Raw genomic sequence first — 17,971 nt, 5'->3', positions numbered from 1 at the left:
CAATTTTGGGATTTTTATTTTTCTTGCCGTTGTCCTCTTTTGTCTTTTTTATTTCTTTGTTGTCCAAAATTTTCTTAATCAGAAATTGACACAAATTTTGGGATTTTTGTTGTGTTTTTTTTTTTAATTTATCCTAATCAGAAATTGACACAAATTTTAGATAAGGAAAAGAATCCTAGGCAATAACATCCCGTAAATTTCGTTCCATTTTTGAAATTATAATTAATTATGAGTTTTGGATTCGACCGAAAGGTTATTAAACTTTTCTACATTTGTAAAAAAAAAAATTATCCATCAGTGTAATCAAAATGATTTATCACATAACCAATACGTGTTTATTTATGCAAAGATATAACGTGTTTATTTATGCAAATAACAATATCTTTTTTTCCACATTATTTTTAAGTATTCGTTATATTGAATAATTAAATAATAAATCATATTAAATAGTTTTTCAAAATTTTAATTACATATGAATATTGTGTGTATTAATGAAGGGAAAAATGTTTAACTGGGCTTTTTGACCCTTTTGTCCCTAATTAAATAATTAATAACCAATTTGTCCCTCCCTCAGAATTATCCATCATCCTGCCTACATTTAGTCGATTAAGTTGCACTTTTAATCGACTAAATGGGCTAAACTCAGAAATCATGAAACGCGAATTTTAGTCAACTAAAAACTCACCTTAATCGACTACATTGTTTGCACTTTTAGTCGACTAAGCACATTATTTAGTCGACTAAATGTCGCAGATCAGGTTTTTTAAAAACCCCCTCATTTCGCAAAGGGGGTTATTTTCAAACCCTAATCGACTAAATCGCTCCATTCCGTCCCCTCTCTCCAACCAAGTCCGAATCTCAACCCTTGAAGGTGCGATTGAAGCTTCCTTGGTTCACACTTGCGAAATCGACATTTAGGTAACGTATTTTGACTTGCATTTGGTTTTAAGTTTAGTTTTATTTTTTGTTTTCTCCATGCATTTGATTTTTGTTTGCGGTTTTGTGGATTTAGGTTAGGGGTAGGGTGCTAAGTTTGTTGTGAGGGTGAGGGTTAGGGTTGATGTGGTGCCTTAGGGTTAGGGTTAGGGTTAGGGTAGTGGTAGGGTTAGGGTTAGGGTTAGGGTTTATGTTGCTGTTTTGTTTGGGTTGTAGTGTTAGGGCAAGGAATGGGTTTTTGTGATGTGCTAGGGTTAGGGTTAGGGTTTCTGTTTTAGGGTCAGGGTTAGGGTTTCTGTTTTCTGTTTTATTTTAGGATTAGGTTTTGTTTTTTATGTTGAATTTTAAATTTTTTGATATTGTTATTGTTCATTGATTTTTGTTTCCACTTGCATTGTAGGTACAGTTGTTCCATGGCTGGCCATAGAAGATCGTCTAGCACTGGAAATGAGAGGCGACAGAAGCTACGACAAGACCGTCCGTCTTCGTCAAGGCCACAAGAGGAAGACCCCACTGCTGTCGACCTCCCATTCGAATACTTGTTCGGGAATAACCCGGTGGTTCATGAATCTTTTGTCCGTGACTTTGTTAACCGACCGATTTGTGGGGCCAAATCACTTGATACAGCCTTTTTTGAACAAGAAGGTTTTAACATTGTGAGGTGGTTGGAGGAATCACATCTTAGGACCTTGGCTGAACTGTCGTGTTCATATTCTGAGCTGCATGTACGGGCCTTCTACCATAACCTCAGCTACCATCAGGGTGAGCTGAGGTCTAGGGTCTGCGGGGTGGAGATCATCATGACGGCTCCGGTATGGTTGGAGTTATTGGGGTATGACTTTGATTCTGCGCAGACTGTGGAATATGATGCAGACAGCGGGACCATACTTCCAGGATATACACGCGGTGATGCCGTGCAGGAGCAGAGAAGAGCCTGTGGGCAACACATTGCCTATACGGTGGGGTTGCTTACTGTGGAGTCCCGCATACTACACTATGTCATCACCCACATTCTGTTTCCGTGAGCGTTCAATCATTCCAGGGTGTTGGAGCATGACATTCCCATCATGTGGGCTATCCGACACGGTACTTCGGTGAACTGGAGGCACTACATCTGTTGGATGATGTATAAGGCCAAACACAAGGGTGCACTTCCATTTGCTTGTCTTGTTCAGAGGATATTGGAGCATTTTGATGTTCCCATGGGTAATGTGACCTTGAAGAAGACCACAGGGTATAATCATAAGTTTGGAAAACGTCTACTGGAGCAGTGCAAGATGACAAAGAACCCCCAAACAGGAGTGTGGCAGTTCACAGGTGCGGCTGATGTTGAGGTTCCTGATGTTGCTCCAGTTGTAGACATGGTTGAGCCCGAGGTGGAGGATGATGATGAAGATGATGATGAGGGTGACCAGCAGGAGATAGCTGAGCCTGAGGGTGGGCTTTCATTACGTGATGTCATGAAGGGCATAAACGCCACGCTGAAGAAAATAGGAAAAATGGCGCTGAAACACAAAAAATGGAGGAAGAGTCACGTGCAGAAGGGAAATGAAAGATTTAGACATATACAGGGACGGTTCAAGGGTGTTGAAGATAGGCTTGCTCGTCTAGAGCTTGGACGAGGGCAGTAGATTGAGGATGTTGCAGGGCAGGGGGCTGATGTGTCAGATGAGGATGACGAGGAGACGGCGTCCGAGGAGGATAAGGATTAGATTTAGGGTTTATGTTTCTATTTTACGTTTGTAGTGTATGTTGTTATGTAATTGACTTCGGTCTTCCTATTTGACATTTGTAGTTTATGTAATATTATGGTTATGAAATGAACTATTTGATGTTCCCATCATGTTGTGAACCGTTTACGTAATTATTGCTGTTTTCTTGTTTTCCAAATGAAGGAACAAATATCTTTTACCTTCTTGTTTTCATTTTGTGTCTAATCACAGTCCAACGGGTCTAAAATGTCCAATGAAATTCAGAACAGGTGCTCATAACAGAGTTAAATGAAGAACACAAGTTTCGGATACCCTAACCCAAGATTTATGCAATACATGTACATTCGTGGTTTATAACCTGTACAATACTATTTTGTACCTGAAAGTGTGTTCCCCAAGTCATTATATGCGTGTACATTGATATTCGATCGGTTCCGTGCCAAAAAAATGCGTGCAAAACAGAATGGGGTGTCAAAACCAGTTATTTCGTCGAGCAACCTGTACTGGTTTAGTCGACTTGTACACGCATATAATGACTTGGGGAACACACTTTCAGGTACAAAATAGTATTGTACAGGATTCGTATGTGATTGGGTACGTATTACCCCAAACCGTTTGTTTACGCTCCCCGAAACTTGGTGATTTAATTTTTTGGTAATATTAGTATTAGTTATGAGTTTCAATCTATCAATATGGACCAATGTTAGATAATGGACTTAGAAATGAAATGTCAAATTACATAATGAGTTATACAGTAACACAAAGTAACATCAAAATTCATAACAAAATTACATGAACTCTTACAAAAGACCTTAAATACATGCACAACATTGGTTCAGCTAGGATTAATCCTCATAGGACATGTACGTTTATTGTGACCAATTTGCTTGCAGGTGCTGCATCTAGTTTGACTGCTTGTGGGTTGGGACTCAACCCAATCCATTTCATTCTGTATCCTTGAAGACTTCGGTCTACCTTATGCACAAACCAAAGATGCATTTGGGATTAAAGTTGGACCATCTATTTCTGGGATCAACAACTCATTACCCATTGGAAACCAATGTGCAGCATAGACCTTCTCAATTTGTGTAATTGAGAACACAGGATCGACATAGTCATAGTGGTTCAATTTTTCAACCTTGCACACCGCTAGCACACGACTGCAAGGAAATCGTCTAGCTGTGAACCGTCCACATTGACATTTACGATTTAGCAAGTCAACCCTCATAATGTCGCCGGCATCATGCGTAGATTGATTTTAGGCATCCTCAACTTCAAACAACTGCAAGTCTCTATCAAAAACACGGACACAGAGACTGGCAGTTAACTGATCATTCTTTTGTAAGAAGTCCTCAACCTTTTTTGCAATTCTCCAGCCTTTGTCCTTTACTTTTTGGATCTTTTCACGCCTCTTCACAAAATACTCTACAAGTCTACTTTGCGTCATCTTGACCAATGTCGTTACTGGAAAATTACGTGCACCCCGTAGGACCTTATTGATACACTCAGATAGGTTAGTCGTCATATGACCAAACCTTCGGCCCTCCTCATCATAAGATCTGCACCATTTCTCTTTGGGAATCTGATCTATCCATGAGGCTACTTGTGGGTTACTGTCGACAAATTCTTGAAATCTTAAATCAAAGTGAATCTTCGAACACATGTAACCTGCAAAAAAATGAACCCAAATTGCAATGAGTTATACATAAACAACATTACAAACAACATGTACACATTCATGTAAATAGGTTACCTAGTTTCATTAGCGTTTTCTTCAGTTCCACGTCCGTAAACTTAGTGTTGAAGTTGCTTCCAACGTGATACGCAAATGGAGGCTGCCAACCGGCATGATCCTTCACAGCCCTGATGATGCTGGGGTGAGGATCGGATATTAGACATATACCATGCCTACGTGTGACATGGAAACGCATCTGGCTAAGAAACCACAACCAATCATCCAATCTCTCACCCGGTGGAACAATGGCAAACGCAATAGGCAGAATGAATCCATCACCATCCTGTGACGTAGCAATCAAGAGGGTACCTTTGTATTTCCCGTTCAGGTGCGTGCCATCAATTTGGATTATGGGTTTACAATATTTGAAAGCCTCAATGCACTGGTGAAAAGTCCAAAATACCCTGCGAAAGACAGCCTTATCGGTGTAGACACGTCGTTCGTCACAACACTGATCCGTATCAATCTTGAACACAGAACCAGGATTTATCTGTGTCATGTAGGTCAGCCAACCAGGTAAGATGGCATATGATTTTTCCCAGTCCCCAAACAACTTCACAATTGCCTTCATTTTAGCCTTCCAAGCCTTCCTATAAGATATGTTGTATCCATACAAACTTTGTACCCTCTCCTGAATAAGAACTGGTTTCGTGGATGGATCTTCTTTTAACATACCTATACAAAATTCGAAGTCAACACAATCAATAAATATACCGAAAAAATTAAACCATAAACAAAAATTCTGTAATACATACTTATAATGGCTGCACAGATTACATCAGAATCCAGCTGTCTATGGTCCCGAGTAAGGCCTTGGTTTAGGCAAGTGTGTTTTTTACCCCACTTACTAACAACCCAACTATTTCCATTCTTGGGCAACATAGCCCGCACGTACCAGGGACAACCATCATTATGGTGTCGACACTTCATCACAAATCTATGGTCATCACTTTTTGCCACCACAGCAGTACGATGAGACTTCATACAATATAATTTGACTGCATGTTGCATTTCAGATTTAGTTCGAAACTCCTGGTACAAATATAATGGATCCCCTAAATGCCAGCCACCGTGGATGTCATCGTCGCCATACAGTATCTCCGTCTCATCATTAGGGTGAGCCCAATTAATGAACGAATAGTGTGGGCTGTCGTTCCAAAATGGCTCAATCTCAGAACCTACGTCCAAATTTAAACTTATTCGTCAGTACGAAAGAAAACACAAATATATATATATATGCAAAATTATAACTTTAATTTACAATCTTACCACTGCTAACAGGGTCAACACGGAGCGGTGGCATAACCTGGGAACTCAAGTTTCCTGAACTAGTATCAGCGTCAAAATTCCCCTCTACGTCCGTATCTGAGGTGTCACCCGGCGAAATAACACTCTCGGGTTCACCATCGTCTTCACTGTCCATATCCTCGTTATGCTCATCCCCATCCTCGTCTATTTCCCTCAGTGGTATCTGACTTAAGACAGGTGCAGGTGCAGATAAACCGACCACTCTGTCTTCTTGACTTTGACTTCTTCCATGCACAGGTGCAGATGAAGATTGACCACAATCTATTTCAACATATATCTCAATAAAGTTTTGAAATTTTCGGTCCACAATTGCATCTATGACACAATCCACATCTTCATCGTCACATATATCATTACCAATGTAGAATATAGCATCCTTACCAACTGTAGACTCTACCCTGGCGATCATCCGTTGAACGCCATGGCTGCCGTGTAGCCCCAATTTTTGGTGAATCCTCCCCTTCAGCTCATTGTACGTAGTGCCCCGTTTGATTTTCAACATTTTCGTTTTTCCTTCAAATTGAACACCGTTGGGGCCTTCATAATGCTTTCCATCATAGTAAATCATGGTAACATACATGTTTGGACTTGAGCTCATCTTTCACACGAATTTTGGGGGTAGGAATCGGATTTTAAGGTTTTGGGTTCGGATTTGGGGGAAAAATTTGAGAAATAAAGGAAAATGACAATAATTTCACAATTACTATGCCTTAGAGGTGGTGTGATGAAATGAAAGGGTGATTGGAAGGTTCACAGCTGACAAACAAGAGAAAGAGAGCAAGGGAGGAGTTTTACATTCGAATATAATGAAAATGAGACCAAGAGAGGTCTGGATATAGGGTTTTCCGCGATCTTTAGTCGACTAAATAATGTGCTTAGTCGACTAAAAGTGCAAACAATGTAGTCGATTAAGGTGAGTTTTTAGTCGACTAAAATTCGCGTTTCATGATTTCTGAGTTTAGCTCATTTAGTCGATTAAAAGTGCAACTTAATCGACTAAATGGGGGCAGGATGGTGGATAGTTCTGGGGGGGGGGCAAATTGGTTATTAATTATTTAATTAGGGGCAAAAGGGTCAAAAAGCCCAGTTAATACAGATAAGTTATTTGTATTTATTTCCAAAATGACGTCGTTTTGGTATTGAAATCTTAAAAAATTATAAATATAAAGACTATTATAACCTGAAATAAATTAAAATTACAAAAACAACATAATTTTCACCTCAAAACGTCGTCGTATTAGACTTACTACAGATAACTTATCTGCAGTAACTGCAGAAAAAACGAACTCATTAATGAATATATAACTCTTGAGTAAATTTTGTTTTAAGTAATATATGGAAGGATTTGTTTGTATGTCATGAAAAACTAAAACACCTCTCAATTAATTTATTTATTTATTGAAAATATTACAATTGATTCATCGCTTCGCAATTAATTTGATTCGGGGTGGATCTAGAATTAAGGTTTTAAATTTTAAATCCCTCCTAGATGTGGTACTAGACTACTAGGAAGGATCGATCACATCTAACCCCCGCTTGCTCGACTCCCATGCACCAACTAAGCTACCGCCATACATATAAATGACTGCATGCGCAGCAGCATCAAGTATTCGAAATCCACATGTGATGTGTGAACAATGAAAGTTGTGTAATGACATAGCTAGTTAGATATGGATAATGAATCATGATTACGTTAATCCATTTACAACCAATTGTTCCGTTATTAGTAGGAAAAGAAATGAGATTTCATGCTTGGTTTTATTCTAAGGCCAATATTTCTTTTTTCATTGCATTCCTCATCCATCACGTGACAACAACTCAAGAATGATACAATACAAGGCATTATCACGATTTCAACAACAACAAAAGCCACAAGGGTTATACAAAGGAAGAAAGATGATTATAACTAATAAAAGAAGCAATCGGATCACTAATAACACGAGCAAATACTTTCTTGGAAATGGAAAGATCTCACGTTGACTCTTGAGATGAAGAATCGAGTGGAAGCAAGGAGTCTTAAGTTTCAATTAATGGTACATCAATGAGTGCTTAAGCTTGAGTGTCATCCACAATATGAGGACGACAATGAATATGTCTAATGGATAGTTTAGATGACAATTTTGGTCATAGGACTTGTGTCTTGACTTGATAAATCGAAATGTCATCTTCTATGTAAGTTCAATTGTGAGTGAAATGATGGGTTAGTCGTGTGACTCTCACCTATGCAATTTTACTTCTCTTTACTAGGGTTTCTTTGCTTCAATGGAGAAATCAGGCGCAATTGATGGTGGTTCTGAGGAGTCCCCATTGGAAAATCGAGCTAATTCAAGACTTAGTATCAAGAGGATAAAAAATGGAGGGGAATTTCCATTTAGTTCGAGCGTCAAGAGTGTGTGGGGTTGGAGTTTTTCTGAGAACCTCCCATAGGGCAAAAGCAAAAAAGCTTTGCGGAGGAAACTGAGTCTGGAAATGGTTTTTCCATTGAAGATACGTTGTAATACCGAGAAAAAAATAGTAATGATAAAATTAACCTTAGGTAGTGTTTGGTAGAAAAAATTTTTTACTACAGAAATGTAATTGATAGGAAAATGGTTGGAAAGTGAGTTTGATAGGAAAATGTAAAAAAAGTTGTTTGGTTGACCGAAATATTACCAAGAAAATTTATTTAAATATGCAAAATCTATGTTTGGGAGAAACTTTGCACCTGTTTTTTCACTTTCCTAGTTATCTCAAAATACCACATCTCAAGTGGTATTCTGTAACAGTGAATTTCATCAAAAAATCAACACAAAATTCATTTTCTCATCTATCCTATTTGCCTAGTATTTTTCAAAAAAACCTGAACCAAACGTGGTATTTTCCAATATCCACTTACATTTTCCCATCAATCCCATAATAAACCTTCAACCAAACACTACCTAAGTGTATCATAATATTAAATACAATGGATAACATGAGTCAGAATATTCTTTTTGATACAAAATTTAAAATTAGTGTCATTACTCTTACTGATCAATAAAAATATCTATAAAAAAGACGGGCCTTATATGATACAAAACTTGTTTATACCGCTAACTTCAAAAAAAAAAAAAAAGAAGACCTGGGGTCGGTTGAATTTCAAGTATTTCATTTCACAAATAGAATACGGAAACTTACTTCACATTTTGAATTGCACAAAAAAGACTATTTATCTCAGCAATATTTTATTTAATAAATAAGAATGAGTCAGCCATAAGTTAGCAATATCCTATTTAATAAATAAGAAGAAGTCAGGCATGAGTCAGCAATATCATATCTAATAAATACTATAGATAAAGATGAGTCAAGCATATATCATGAGCCCAACTTGGAAGGAAAACTTCAGCTATAAATAAGAGCTGGAACTCCTTGGTAACACTGCCATTCCACATAATATTGATCTTGGAAGAAGATATTGCTTTGGTTATAATATCAATTAGATTGGGAGGCATTTTCATTTCTTGCATAATCAGCTTCAAAAAATTCCAATTAAGTCTGTCATATGCTTTTTCTAGATCCACTTTGACTGCCATATAATACTTCTTACCCCTCATGCGATGCATTGTATGGATAAGTTCCTGCACCACTATTATGTTATCTTGAAGGGGCAGGTTATATTTACAAACTTTTTTGTTTACAAACTACACTATGTAGGACCGGTCCTACGTTAATCACACAGTGTACGACCGGTCTTACAATAGTGTAGTTGCAAAAAAAAAATGTAAACGGATCCTGTCCCTATCTTGAATATGTCTATGTGGGACAAAACTAGCTTGAACCAGAACTATCATCTTCACCATAATGGGCTTCAACCTCATACAATTATCTTGCTGATCATTTTATAAATTACTGGGCAAAGATAGATAGGCCTAAATTTAGAAATGTGTGAAGGATTGTTGCTCTTTGGAATAAGCACCAGCAACGTTGAATTGAAAGTTGAAATTAGATCAAGGTAACTCCAGACATCCTCAATCAGATTAAATATTTGGTCTTGTACAAACTTCCAGTTTTTTTGAAAGAATACTGCAGGGAAACCATCAATACCAAGAGCTTTTAGAGGACCCATATCAAACATGGCATGTCGAATTTCTTGCTTAGAAGGGATTCTAGCAAGATAAAGCCTTTCAGCCTCGGACAATTGTGGCCATAAATTTTCAGAGTTCAGCCAACGCCTATGAGGAATATCTTCACTAAACAGGTTATGGTAAAAGCTACAGGCTAAATTCATTAGCTCATTGGGGTTTGAGATCCAACGGTGAGCATCATCTCTCAACCTGGATATTTTAGTACCATTTATTTGAATAATTGTACAAAGAAGGTAAAATTTTGTATTTCGATCCCCATTCCTAATCCATTGTTGCCTAGATTTCTGAAACCATAGCTTTTCTTCTTCATCTAAAATCTTTCCCAGCTCTTTCTGACATTTATCCTCTAGTTTATGCCACCAGTTCGAATCAGTCATAGACCTTTGAAGCTGTATCTGCTCCAACTTTTTCAACAGACTATTTTTTTCCTTATAATATTCCCAAATATCCTCATGTTCTACTCCTTAGCAGTTGGGACAAATCTTTGCAACATGTATGGGAAATCAAACTCTTTTAACCAGGTTGATTCCGTTAAATAGTTAAAATCAGGATGCTCCTGCCAAGCAGACACAAATCTAAAGGGCCTTTTAGAATCATCAGATCTAGTCTCGAAGAACTTCAATAGGACAGGATTGTGATTAGAGTGAATTCTAGGAAGATTGGTGACCTTAGCCCCATCAAACTTCATACGCCAATCCAAATTAGCAACAATCATATCTAGTCTTTTAAAAACTCTATCTAAGTGCCCCCATTTAGGCCCTTTCCATGTAAAAAGAGAACCTATATAACCCAAATTCGCCACATTGCAATCCTCCAAAACAGCACTAAACAACTCACATTTCTTAGGATCGGGAGGGATACCTCTTTTCTTCTCATATATTCTTGCTATTTCATTAAAATCCCCTCCCATGATCCAAGGTTCAGAACAAGAGCTACTGATATTACGCAGATCACTCCACAGCTGATGACGATCAACCTCACGGGGACTGGCATAAACAGCAATACACAAAACGTATCATGTCCCTGGAGCTTGGTTTTCATATGAATAAACTGGCTTAACTGCGCCAGAATCTCTATTTGAATAAGTCTAGACGACCATAACACCCGAATCCCACCTGAAAAACCCTGAGCTTCTTCTACCCAATAACCATCAAAACCAATAAATTTCATGAGTTTCAGACAATTCAATTTTTGAGTTCTAGGTTCCAACAAAATAGTCAAACATATATTGTATTTCCTAACCATTAACTTGAGAGCAAGCCACAAATCTCTTTTGGATGCTCCCCTCACATTCCAAAAAAGACAAGACATTAGATCACAGAATAAGAGGTTATAGGTTTCAGACATACCTGCTTCTCCCTATCATTTGTCCCAGTAGACGGGCTGACTGCACATTAGCACTACTTTTATCATGACAACCTAAATTCCTCCTTCCAGTTGATGTGATGTCAAGTGGTTTATGTGCTAGATGAATAATCTGATCCGACTTTTGTTGACTATGAATAGAGTTATTGGCCACGGCCAGAAGTGAGGGACCATCTTGGATTGAAAGGATCTCTCTTAGATTACCTGTGTTATTGTTGTGACTAAAAGTCGCATTTGCTTCCTCCAGGGGAGGCATATCATCTTTTAACATCTGGTTAGACTCCAAGTTCGTGTCTAGAATAATTTTTTTCTCCACTGACATGTTATTTCTTTTACTCAAATTCTGATCTTTGCTACTGGTAGCATCAACTCTTGAATCACTCGCTACTATATAAGCACTTTCTGTTTCAATGAGTTGAATAGGAGATTTACTTCTCCTCCTAATTTTAGCCCATATTTCCTCAGCCAATCGACCACTCCTTATCACCACCTGAGACTGATTCAGTTCCTCCCCCTCTTTTTTTCTCAAGCCTAACTTCCTGATCCTCGTCATGCACTAGAGTGTTAAACTTTGACTTGCTAAAAACTTTTTCTTTACAGGCAGACAGAGAAACCTTCTCCTTTAATCCAACTCTATTAGACTTCCTATTTTTATTTACTAACATCCAAGGGCCATATCTGTGTCCCTTCTTTTTATTTTGATTTTCTGGGATCTGACTGGAACCTTTCTCAAAAACTCGCTTCTCTTGCGGCCCTTCTAGAGGAACAACAACTTTGGACACCTTTTTGGGGCAACTCTCTGAACGATGACCATATTTCCCACAACTAAAGCACACTAAATGTAGGCCCTCATATTCCACATTCTTTAACCTCCCATCAATCTTGTATTCAGCTTGTAAAGAATTACTCAAATCCAATTCCACACAAATTCAAGCAAACTTACCTCTAACTAGAGATGTTGTGGCCGCATCCACTTTTATGAATTTTCCCAGTCAATTCCCTACTTTTCTCAATAGCTCAGTATTCACATACTCAACCGAAAATCCAAGTAACCTCACCGACGCCATGATTCTCCCTATCGAAGCAGAATAAGGCTAGAAATCTGGTCCCACGACCTAATCGTTAGATAATGATCAAATAGAACCCATAGCCCTGCTGTAAGCGCATAATCTATGTCTCTCTTGTCCATAAATCTTACCAAGAAAAATCCATTCTCAACGTCAGTGACATAGATTTGGCCCTCCCTCGCCCAAAGATTCTCAAGCCTCTTCTTCATGACTGGCAAAGTTAGCTTCTTCCCCAATAATTTCACAAAACGGCTTTCCTCAATGGCCTCCAAGCCTTCTTTTTGAAATCATCTGAAAGCTTGAAATTAGTTCTTCATCCTTGTCCATCTCGCGAAAGACTTCTGATTGGAGATTTTTGTTCAAATCAGACTAAACTCTTGTGCCTCCTCTTCTTCATCCAAAGAAGCTCCATCTTCCCCTACGTCCTGCATCTCTCATTCCCCATTATGCCGCATCAACATTTCCTTGAAGGATATATGCTCATCTATCCACTCTTCTTCGCAAAGGGCCATAGTCTGCTCATGACTGAATATAACATCTCAACCTTTATATTTCTTGGTACTCATCTTCAGGTTGTCAGCTTCCTCTGGTGTCAATTTCGATTTCTCCTCATATAACACTTTGACGGGAACAAGGGTTTCGCTATGCTAGGGTTTCTCAATACTCGTTGTTTAATTTATTATTTATGTAAGTCATTAAACATATCAATAATTAAAAGGGTTTTATACTTTTCATGTAACATGAGAAGAGAAATTTTTCTACACACTCTTCGATTTCTATGCTAACACGGGTTCCACACATGATTTTTTCTAACATACGAGTCTCACATAACTTTTGTCTCTTGGGTATAAGAAGGCTCATATCACATAATATGAGAAGTATAAAATCCTAATTTCTTACTTTTACGTTGGTGTATATATATATATATGGGGTAAGATCCTTTGACATCGGTCTCAAATTTAAAGTTTGACACCTCATCTGAGAGCCGTTAAATCAAAAAAGATCAATGGTGTCACATGCTTATAAATCAGAGTCGTTGATCTTTTTGATCTAACGGCTCTCAGATGAGGTGTCAAACTTTAATTTGATAACGATGTTAGAGGATCCTATCCATATATATATATATATATATATATATAGTTTTAATTTTCTAATGCAGTAGGAGACAATTTTCTCATGCTACAAACACATTTGTGTGTGGCCCCACATCTATTAAAAATAAAAGAAAATGTTGCACGAAATTGAAAGGTCACTGGTAGGAGAAAACAATTCTCATATAACATGAGAAAATGTTTCCCCCCCCACTGTGTAGCGAATTATGCCGCGTGACATTTTGGCAAAATTTACTGTTGGCGTGGCAGTCTGGTAATTTTTTTGTCCAAGCGTGGCACTTTGGTCACTGTCCCGGAAAAAAGTACCATGGACTGGATGATATTTAGAAATGGGAATTCGTCGTGTTAAACAAAATGATGGGAACTTTTTTTTCCTATGTATTTGTACTCTTCTTCCTACCAAACATGAAAAAATAATTTTCCCTTTCCACTTTATTAGGATTCCCAAAATAATCATGTACCAAACAACACCTATAAGTTATGTTTTAGACAATATCCTCCTCTATTTAATTTTTTCTTTTGTTCTTTTTCTATCAACTATATACCAAAAGAAAATATTTTATTTTTTATTTTTTTTCCACTTGTATATAGTAATTAACATAACTAATAAATTATAATTCTTAAATACGAGTGAAATTAATATAAATTATAATTTTTAAATATAAGTGATCAAGCGTATATATATATATATATATATATATATATATATATATATATTTATATTTCTACAATAACTTTAGATAAAGTTATTTACAACTACCCTTTTATAACTATGTACTCTCGAAAATACATAGTTATAACATTAAAGTTTTTTTTTCTCTTTTCACGTCAACATAGGTTCTGAAAAGTGAATAAGGAGAGAAAAAAAGAGTAACTTTAATGTTATAACTATGTACTACCGGAAGTAGGGGTATTAACGAGCCGAGCCGAGCCGAGCCGAGCTTTGCTCTTAAAAGGCTAAGCCTGTATTTAAATGGGTCTGCCTGACCAAACATGTACCTGTTATAAATATAATTATTGGCATGTGGCCTATCTTATTTACAAAAAATAAAAGCCTGATTGAGCCTGTTTTAAAAAAATAAGACAATAAAAATTTATCCAAACAGAATATATAATCAATAACACTAGTAATTCTATAAATATTCGTAAATTCAAGGTATATCCAAACAGCATAATATAGAACAAAATCATTCAAAAACTCTGTTTAACCAATAAAATGGGATGAAATGGATTGAGGAGAAAGAGAGGGCTATTACAAGTAGTATAAAAAATATAAAATAAAATAAAAAAAATAATATACTAGGTCGGCCTGAGAGGATCTAAGACCGAGCTTTTGAATTGGAGCTTGAGGCCTTTTTATTAAACGAGTTTTTATACAAGTTCAAGCCTGGTGCCAACAACCAATTTTAGACATGTAAGCTCAGACCTTCACGAGCCGAGCCAAAGACCCCTGGTTAGTTTAGCACCCCTAACCGGAAGTACATAGTTATAAAATGTAGTTGTAGATAATCTTATATAAGGTGGCTATAGAAATATTTATCTCATATATATATATATATATATATATATATATATGGTTCATTTTTTCTAAAGTTATCTAATGTTCGCCGAAACGACATCGTTTTGGGGCAGAAATCATGGTGTATTTGTAATTTTAATTTATTTCATGGTTATAATAGTCTTTATCATTTTAATTTTTTAATATTTCAACCTCAAAACGACGTCATTTTGGTGAACATTAGAAAAAATTATCTAAAGTAACATTAGATATTTTTTCCCATATATATATATATATATATATATGCATATATGGTAAAAAAAATTCTGCAGCCGCTTTACGTACAACAACGACAGGTCCCCACATTTAATGCTTTCATCCTTTGTATGGTTATGATTCCTCGCATTTAATGTAAACCCAGATATATATATATATATATATATATATATATATATATATATATATATATATACTAGTATATTACCCGTACGATGCACGAAGGAAAAAGATAAAAAAAATTGTCTTCCGTCGTGGTTAGTTAATCGACTACAAACTGTAAGAACCCGCACCGTTAATTAAGGAAATTAATTAATTAAGTATGTGAAATTAGGAAATGATTCCATAATTGACCCTAATATTTATGATGAGGCCTAAATAAATATAGTGAGCGAATTAGAATGCTGAAAGTCGCTTTTCGGAAGAAAAGTGCAGATACCGATTCTGCTAGTCGGTATAAATGCGTACTGATAAAGTATCCCAGAAAATTATAAAAAGTGCATAAATATTCCTAGAATAATATGTAGGACTTGTAAAACAAGTTTCAAGTTAAAATAATGAGAACTGGAGCCAGAACTGATACTGGCTATGGAAAGTGTGTACCGGAAAGGTTCTCCGAAAAATATAATAAAAATATGATAATTCTTGTAAAATTGAGTAGGTTCAGAACCCCAAGTTTGAGATTAAAATTCTAAGCATAGCTTTTGGCGCTAATACAGTGCGAGTAAAACTTAATGAGGCTATATATAGGAGTGGCACATGATCCTATGTTTATTTTGGTGCCTCCTACGTATGTTTTCTGAAGGGCCAACTGCTGCCTCTCCATTCCTTAGCCTCCCTTGCTTGGAAATGTCCCAAGTCTTCACCTTTCCTAGCATTTTCTTCATCTTTAGCTTGCTATACACTTGAGAGCAACCTTGTGAGGGTGTGAGTGCTCCATTTTCTGAGTTGTAAGTTCTGTTTCTAAGTGTATGTGGGGCTGACTTCATGGTGGGTGTTGTGGGAGCCTTTGGGATGGCATTTGGTTGATCCAAGGGGCTATCTTGTGAAGAAAAAGACCCACCTTGGTACCATTTTTGTGCACCTTGCTTTCTGAACCCTTGGAGACTGTTGGTGAGCTCCAAGAGCTGTCTTTTTCTGAGTTTGAACCTTGGGTAAGCTTCCCTAACCTTGATCATGAGTTTAAGTGGTTAAAAATGGAACCTTGATGCATATAACAAGCTTAAGTTAATAACTTAAGGGTGAATAAGCTTAAACACACCTAGAAATGCATGTTTAAGTTTCTGTAATCGGTAAAAATGGACCCTTGGGATTGATATCTCGCGAAATGCAAAATCTGCATTCTGACGCGAAATATTCGGATATTTGGTTGGAAATATCCGGATATCTGATATCCCGATATTTGGTTGGAAATATCCAGATATCGGATATCCTGATATTTGGTTGGAAATATCCGGATATCAGATATCTCGATATTCAGTTGGAGATATCCCGATATTTTGGTCTGGACAGCAACAAACCTGTTTTAATTTGATATCTTGGGCTACAGAGCTCCAAATTGAGTGCCGTCTGGACCTATGTGAAGCTTACACATAGGGCTACAACTCTGTAAATTTTCGTAGCCATTGGATTAGTGGTTTGATTGCAGTGTCTATTTTAAGTCGTGTTTTGGTTGCTGGAAATTCTGTTTGCAGCAGTCACCTTGCGTAAAACATAACCGGAGTTATACAACTCCAATTAAGACATAAAGTATATCGTTGGAAACGTCAAGATGTCTAGTTTAACATGGTAAAATATTAGAATATGAATATTGATATAATTGTTTGTCTAAAACAGATTGTGATTGTGCTGTTTGTGGACCTCGAGCTAGTGTGGACCTTGGTTTGGGTTGTTAGCTTGCGAGGTAACCTTTCGTGTCCTCGGTTTAGCCATGTTGTGGTTCCACCATGTCCCATAGGGGTATGGTTATATGCATGTTGTGTTACATGCTTTTGATGTTTTGAAAATGCTGTTGAGCTGTTATATGCTAGTGCCTTTATGATATGCATGTGGTGTTCCACCTATACGGTAAGCCTGAGTATGTGGTACATACAAGATGGTGAGGCTGTGGGTGAGGTGCAAGCGGTGTTCCTTGTACTACATGTAGGTATAGACGTATTCCTGCATTTCTCTGGCCAGTAGATAGTGATAAACACACATGACATGAATATCTGTTGCACTGTATAGTTTTGGAACTTATGTTGTTATAAATGCTTTTGAACTTATATTGCACATGTAAGTGAGCTTGGGGAGGAAGATCCTTGAGGACCCCTTGTCTTACTGAGATTTCTGTTTAGAGATCTCACCCCACGTTTGGGGCATCATTTCAGGTTCAGGTAATGCTGGGGTTGAGACCTCAGGCGGCAGAAGGCCGGAGCTGAGTTAGATATTGCTGAGTTTATATGCTGACTTGTTGGATGCTGGTTATGTTTGTTGCTATTATGCTTTTAGCTTCATTTATGATTATGGATTGCTATGTTGACTTTGCTGGTTATGCTGTTGATTGGGTGAGCATGGGGATTGTCCATGCCACACAGACTTGGTTATGTCTTGCTTTATTTTAGAATCGGGTTGTAATAATGTATCAGGATTATTGTCCGGATTACGAGTTGTAATTCCGTGACTTAGATACTCACTTTATATCTATATATTGAGGTATTTCAGTTAGATATTTAATTGCAATTTACATACAGGCGTTGTTTTTATAAAATTGAATAAGTAATCAACTTGGCTAAGTATAATGACGTCATAATTGAAAAGAAAAAGATATTCCGCATTTTTAATTAAGCGCAGCCTAATACGATGATATGTTAACAAACC

This window comes from Gastrolobium bilobum, unplaced genomic scaffold (genome assembly GCF_033153095.1).
Source record: "Gastrolobium bilobum isolate Gb01-03AN ecotype WA unplaced genomic scaffold, APGP_CSIRO_Gbil_v1 utg41893, whole genome shotgun sequence".
In the NCBI taxonomy this organism is placed as follows: domain Eukaryota; kingdom Viridiplantae; phylum Streptophyta; class Magnoliopsida; order Fabales; family Fabaceae; genus Gastrolobium; species Gastrolobium bilobum.
Note: the sequence above shows the minus strand (reverse complement) of the source record.